This window comes from Lethenteron reissneri, unplaced genomic scaffold (genome assembly GCF_015708825.2).
Source record: "Lethenteron reissneri isolate LAM-NWPU_2019-01 unplaced genomic scaffold, ASM1570882v1 scaffold_1639, whole genome shotgun sequence".
NCBI lineage: Eukaryota > Metazoa > Chordata > Hyperoartia > Petromyzontiformes > Petromyzontidae > Lethenteron > Lethenteron reissneri.
Window position 1 is genome coordinate 4798795 of NW_026891376.1, and position 7456 is coordinate 4806250.

At 50.7% G+C, this 7456-nt stretch overlaps 1 protein-coding gene across 1 annotated transcript in view; it reads right to left on the minus strand.

The window, feature by feature from the left end:
• LOC133362983 (derlin-2-like) overlaps positions 1 to 7456 on the minus strand; it is a 79386-nt gene that overhangs the window by 37167 nt on the left and 34763 nt on the right.

Sequence of the window (7456 nt, forward strand, 5' to 3'; positions counted from 1 at the left end):
AAAAAAATGAGGGAGTGGTGAGTGAGTGGTGAGTGAGGTGGTGAGTGAGTGGTGAGGGAGTGGTGAGTGAGTGGTGAGTGAGTGGTGAGGGAGTGGTGAGGGAGTGGTGAGGGAGTGGGAGGGAGTGGAGTGAGTGGTGAGTGAGTGTGAGTGTGGTGAGTGAGTGGTGAGGGAGTGGTGAGGGAGTGGTGAGGGAGTGGTGAGTGAGTGGTGAGTGAGTGGTGAGTGAGTGGTTGGAGGGACTGGTGAGGGAGTGGTGAGGGAGTGGTGAGTGAGTGGTGAGTGGTGAGTGAGTGGTGAGTGAGTGGTGAGTGAGTGGTGAGTGAGTGGTGAGTGAGTGGTGAGGGACTGGTGAGGGAGTGGTGAAAAAAAAATAAACTTTGGGAGTGGTGAGTGAGTGGTGAGTGAGTGGTGAGTGAGTGGTGAGGGAGTGGTGAGTGAGTGGTGAGAAAAAAAATGAGGGAGTGGTGAGTGAGTGGTGAGTGAGTGGTGAGTGAGTGGTGAGGGAGTGGTGAGTGAGTGGTGAGAAAAAAAAAATGAGGGAGTGGTGAGTGAGTGGTGAGTGAGTGGTGAGTGAGTGGTGAGGGAGTGGTGAAAAAAAAATAAACTTTGGGAGTGGTGAGTGAGTGGTGAGTGAGTGGTGAGTGAGTGGTGAGGGAGTGGTGAGTGAGTGGTGAGAAAAAAGTGAGGGAGTGGTGAGTGAGTGGTGAGTGAGTGGTGAGTGAGTGGTGAGGGAGTGGTGAGTGAGTGGTGAGAAAAAAAAAATGAGTGAGTGGTGAGTGAGTGGTGAGTGAGTGGTGAGGGAGTGGTGAGGGAGTGGTGAAAAAAAAATAAACTTTGGGAGTGGTGAGGGACTGGTGATAGAGTGGTGAGGGAGTGGTGAAGAAAAAAATGAGGGAGTGGTGAGGGAGTGGTGAGGGAGTGGTGAGGGAGTGGTGAGGGAGTGGTGAGGGAGTGGTGAGGGAGTGGTGAAGAGAAAAAAAAATGAGGGAGTGGTGAGGGAGGGGACCTTCACTCTGACCTGGCACGATCTTGTCTCTAGGAGTGCCCTGGACCTCGCCATCCTCAAGCTGAACGAGGGCGGCGTCCTGCAGCAGATCAAGCAGAAGTGGTGGTACGACAAGGGCGAGTGTGGTCACGTGATGTCTACTCAGGTGAGTGTGTGTGTGTGTCTGTGTGTGTGTCTGTGTGTGTGTCTCTGTGTGTGTCTCTGTGTGTGTCTGTGTGTGTGTCTCTGTGTGTGTCTGTGTGTGTCTCTGTGTGTCTGTGTGTGTGTCTCTGTGAGTGTCTCTGTGTGTCTGTGTGTGGTACGACAAGGGCGAGTGTGGGCACGTGATGTCTACTCAGGTGAGTGTGTGTGTGTGTCTGTGTGTGTGTCTGTGTGTGTGTCTCTGTGTGTCTGTGTGTGTGTCTCTGTGTGTGTCTCTGTGTGTCTGTGTGTGTGTCTCTGTGTGTCTCTGTGTGTGTCTGTGTGTGCCTCTGTGTGTCTGTGTGTGTGTCTCTGTGAGTGTCTCTGTGTGTCTGTGTGTGTGTCTCTGTGTGTCTCTGTGTGTGTCTGTGTGTGTCTCTGTGTGTCTCTGTGTGTGTCTGTGTGTGTCTCTGTGTGTCTGTGTGTGTGTCTCTGTGTGTCTCTGTGTGTGTCTGTGTGTGTCTCTGTGTGTCTGTGTGTGTCTCTGTGAGTGTCTCTGTGTGTCTGTGTGTGATACGACAAGGGCGAGTGTGGGCACGTGATGTCTACTCAGGTGAGTGTGTGTGTGTGTCTGTGTGTGTGTCTCTGTGTGTGTCTGTGTGTGTCTCTGTGTGTCTGTGTGTGTGTCTCTGTGAGTGTCTCTGTGTGTCTGTGTGTGGTACGACAAGGGCGAGTGTGGGCACGTGATGTCTACTCAGGTGAGTGTGTGTGTGTGTGTGTCTGTGTGTGTGTCTCTGTGTGTGTCTGTGTGTGTCTCTGTGTATCTGTGTGTGTGTCTCTGTGAGTGTCTCTGTGTGTCTGTGTGTGGTACGACAAGGGCGAGTGTGGGCACGTGATGTCTACTCAGGTGAGTGTGTGTGTGAGTGTGTGTGTCTGTGTGTCTCTGTGTGTGTCTGTGTGTGCCTCTGTGTGTCTGTGTGTGTGTCTCTGTGAGTGTCTCTGTGTGTCTGTGTGTGGTACGACAAGGGCGAGTGTGGGCACGTGATGTCTACTCAGGTGAGTGTGTGTGTGTGTCTGTGTGTGTGTCTCTGTGTGTGTCTGTGTGTGTCTCTGTGTGTCTGTGTGTGTGTCTCTGTGAGTGTCTCTGTGTGTCTGTGTGTGGTACGACAAGGGCGAGTGTGAGCACGTGATGTCTACTCAGGTGAGTGTGTGTGTGAGTGTGTGTGTCTGTGTGTCTCTGTGTGTGTCTGTGTGTGTCTCTGTGTGTCTGTGTGTGTGTCTCTGTGAGTGTCTCTGTGTGTCTGTGTGTGGTACGACAAGGGCGAGTGTGGGCACGTGATGACTACTCAGGTGAGTGTCTCTGTGTGTGTCTCTGTGTCTGTGTATGTGTGTGTGTCTCTGTGTCTGTGTGTGTGTCTCTGTGTGTGTCTCTGTGTCTGTGTGTGTGTGTGTCTGTGTGTGTCTGTGTGTGTGTGTCTCTGTATGGTACGACAAGGGCGAGTGTGGGCACGTGATGTCTACTCAGGTGAGTAGAGCAATCACTCTGTGTGTGTGTCTCTGTGTCTCTCTGTGTGTCTCTGTGTGTATCTGTGTGTCTGTGTCTCTGTGTCTCTGTGTGTGTGTCTCTGTGTGTCTCTGTGTGTATCTGTGTGTCTCTCTGTGTCTCTGTGTGTCTCTGTGTGTCTCTGTGTGTCTGTGTGTGTCTGTGTCTCTGTGTGTGTGTCTCTGTGTGTCTCTGTGTGTGTCTGTGTGTGTCTGTGTCTCTGTGTGTCTGTGTGTGTCTGTGTGTGTCTCTGTGTGTCTCTGTGTGTCTGTGTGTGTCTCTGTGTGTCTGTGTGTGTGTCTGTGTGTGTCTGTGTGTATTTGTGTGTGTGTCTGTGTGTGTCTGTGTGTGTCTCTGTGTGTGTCTCTGTGTGTCTGTGTGTGTGTCTGTGTGTGTCTGTGTGTGTCTCTGTGTCTCTGTGTGTGTGTCTCTGTGTGTCTCTGTGTGTGTCTGTGTGTCTCTGTGTGTGTCTCTGTGTCTCTGTGTGTGTCTCTGTGTCTCTCTGTGTGTCTCTGTGTGTCTCTCTGTGTGTCTGTGTGTGTCTCTGTGTCTCTCTGTGTGTCTCTGTGTCTCTCTGTGTGTCTCTGTGTGTCTCTCTGTGTGTCTCTGTGTCTCTCTGTGTGTCTCTGTGTCTCTCTGTGTGTCTCTGTGTGTCTCTCTCTGTGTCTGTGTGTGTCTCTGTGTGTCTCTGTGTCTCTCTGTGTGTCTCTGTGTCTCTCTGTGTGTCTCTCTGTGTGTCTCTCTGTGTGTCTGTGTGTGTCTCTGTGTGTCTCTGTGTCTCTCTGTGTGTCTGTGTGTCTCTCTGTGTGTCTCTGTGTGTCTCTCTGTGTGTCTGTGTGTGTCTCTGTGTGTCTCTGTGTCTCTCTGTGTGTCTGTGTGTCTCTCTGTGTGTCTCTGTGTGTCTCTCTGTGTCTTAGTGTCTCTCTGTGTCTCTCTCTGTGTCTCTCTGTCTCTGTGTCTCTGTGAGTGTCTCTGTGTGTCTCTCTGTGTCTGAGTGTCTCTGTCTCTCTGTCTCTGTGTCTCTCTGAGTGTCTCTCCCCGTGTCTCTGTAGGAAGGCCCTCAGCCGCTGAGTCTCTCCGCCCTGTCCTCCTTGTACTATCTGCTGCTGGCTGGAGCGTCTCTGTCTCTCTCTGTGTCTCTGTGTCTCTGTCTCTCTCTGCGTCTCTCTATCTCTGTGTCTCTGTCTCTGAGTGTCTCTCTGTGTGTGTCTCTGTGTGTCTCTCTAGGAAGGTCCTCAGCCTGTCCCTGTCAGCCCTGTCCTCCGTGTTCTACCTGCTGCTGGCTGGAGCGTCTCTCTGTGTCTCTCTGTGAGTGTCTCTCTCTCTCTCTGAGTGTCTCTGTCTCCCTGTCTGTGTCTCTGTAGGAAGGTCCCCAGCCGCTGTCTCTCTCGGCCCTCTCGTCCTTGTTCTACCTGCTGTTGGCTGGAGCGGCGCTGGCGATCTTCGTGGCCGTGCTGGAGAAGTGCGTCCGCCCAGCGCCGCCGCTCAGCGCAGACGCAGGGCAAGCCAAGCAGGCTGGACAGGCGCTCACCTAGGAGATGCTCACCACTCACCACTCACTCACCACTCACTCACCACTCACTCACCCACTCACTCACCCACTCACTCACTCACCACTCACACACTCACTCCACTCACTCACCCACTCACTCACCCACTCACCAATCACCACTCTCACTCACCCACTCACTCACTCACCCACCCACTCACTCACCCACTCACTCACTCACCCACTCGCTCGCTCACCACTCACTCACTCAGCGCAGGCGCAGCGCAAGCCAAGCAGGCTGGACAGGCGCTCACCTAGGAGATGCTCACCACTCACCACACTGAGACTCACCACTCACTCGCTCGCTCACTCACCCACTCACTCACCCACTCACCACTCACTCACCACTCACTCACCACACACTCGCTCACCACTCACTCACTCACCACTCACTCACCACTCACTCACCACACACTCACCACTCACCACACTCACTCACCAGAAACACACCACTCACTCACCACTGACTCACCACACAGAGACCCACAGACTCACCACACAGAGACCCACAGACTCACCACACAGAGACCCACAGACTCACCACACAGAGACCCACAGACTCACCACACAGAGACCCACAGACTCACCACACAGAGACCCATAGACTCACCACACAGAGACCCATAGACTCACCACACAGAGACCCACAGAATCACCACACAGAGACCCACAGACTCACCACACAGAGACCCACAGACTCACCACACAGAGACCCGTCACTGCCTTATTAGAGCAAGAACCATAGACTTAGATAGAGACTCATAGACTCATCATCACCATCACCACCATCATCACCACCACCATCACCACCACCATCACCACCACCACCACTATCACCACCACCACCATTTTCCCCACCACTATCATCATCACTCCCATCACCATCACCACCATCACCACCACCACCACTATCACCACCACTATCACCACCACCACCACCACTATCATCATCACTACCACTATCACCACCACCACTATTATCACCACTATCATCACCACTACCATCACCACCATCACCACCACCACTATCATCACCATCATCACCACCATCACCACCATCATCACCACCATCACCACCACCACTATCACCACCATCATCACCATCATCACCACCATCACCACCACCATCACCATCATCACCACCATCATCACCATCATCACCATCATCACCATCATCACCACCATCATCACCATCATCACCATCATCACCACCATCATCACCATCATCACCACCATCACCACCACCATCACCATCATCACCACCATCATCACCATCATCACCATCATCACCATCATCACCACCATCACCACCATCATCACCATCATCACCATCATCACCACCATCACCACCACCATCACCATCATCACCACCATCACCACCACCATCCAATGCATATTATACTGTAACCCGCTTCTACCTTATACGTTTATTGCTTCTTAGCTTCATATTAAAGCTGATTCCAGTTTAATAAACGAAAGTGATTCAACCAGCAGCCGTGCTCTCAGTTTGTGCACTCCCTCACCACGTGTTGGTCAAAGGTTAAGGTATGTAGTGTAGTGTGTAGTGTATAAGGTAGTGTAGTGTGTAGTGTATAATGTAGTGTATGTGTGTAGAGCAGTGTATAGCCAATCATCTCAGTCAGTCGACCCGTGGCACCTGCTGGGTCTGCCCCGTGACCTCCTGCCAGCGGGCGTTCGACACTTCACGTGGCCTCAAGGTGCACTTGGCCTGGCACAAGCGTCGTGGTGACGTCACCGCCACTTAGTGGCGAATGGCGGTTGTTGTTGTATAGTGTATAGAGTCGTGTATATGTGGTGGTCGTGGTTACTTATGCCCCCACCGAAGACGAACATCCGTGGAGGGATGCAGGCAAAGCCGATGAGTCAGACGCTTTCTATGACCTCCTGTCACAGGTGCTGGCTAAAGTGGCCACTCGGGACAGAGTCATCTTGTTGGGTGACTTCAATGCCCGAGTTGGTCATGATGCTGGCACCTGGTCTGCAGTGATTGGAAGGCATGGGCCAGATCAGCTCAATAACAACGGCAGGAGGCTGCTAGATTTTTGTGCAGCCCATGGGCTTGTAATTACCAACACGCTGTTCCGGCATCGGCACATCCACACAACATCATGGATGCATGCCGGGTCCAAGCAAGAACATCTGCTGGACTACATAGTGACGGACCAGCGGATGCGAGCCCATGTCCTTGACACCAGGACCATCCACACAACATCATGGATGCACGCCGGGTCCAAGCAAGAACATCTGCTGGACTACATAGTGACGGACCAGCGGATGCGAGCCCATGTCCTTGACTCCAGGACCATGCACACAACATCATGGATGCACGCCGGGTCCAAGCAAGAACATCTGCTGGACTACGTAGTGACGGACCAGCGAATGCGAGCCCATGTCCTTGACACCAGGACCTACCGTGGAGCTGATCTGCCCTCTGACCATCGACTAGTCATCTGTAAGATGCGCCTGCCTGGATTCATACTTCTAGACTTGAAGCTTTCGTGACTGCAAGGATTTTTACCTCCGTGACTTTACTTTAAGTAAATAATAATAGAAATAAAACATTCATTATTTTATTTCTATTATTTCTATTATGTTAATATTTATGTCAATAATGTATTTTTAATTTATTATTTATTTTCACCTACGTGACTTTACTTTAAGTAAATAATAAACATGATAGAAGTAATAAATATTGTTGTATTTCTATTTTTATTTCTTTTATTTTCATTATTTATTGCAAATATTTATTTTTATTTCTTATTTATTTTTACCTACGCGACTTTACTTTAAATAAATAATAAAATTTATAGAAATTATCAATATTATTTAATTTATATTATATATATTTTTTGTATTTCAATTATAATTTTTATTTTTTTACCGACTTGACTTTACCGAAAGAACCTAAGAGTACAAGCAATCACGTCTGCATTAGGGGCCGGCCATAAATGACGTCACGTACCTAGGGGGGGAGGGGGGTGGGAAATGTGACGTCACGTCAAAATGCGCGACGTCATTTATGAACGGCCCCAGAGGACGCCAAAAGGCGTATGACGTCACTTCCGGAAGACGTCTTCCGTATCTTCCGGAAGACGTCTTCCGCATCTTCCGGAAGACGTCTTCCGTATCTTCCGGAAGATGTCTTCCGTATCTTCCGGAAGACGTCTTCCGTATCTTCCGGAAGACATCTGCCGTATCTTCCGGAAGACGTCAA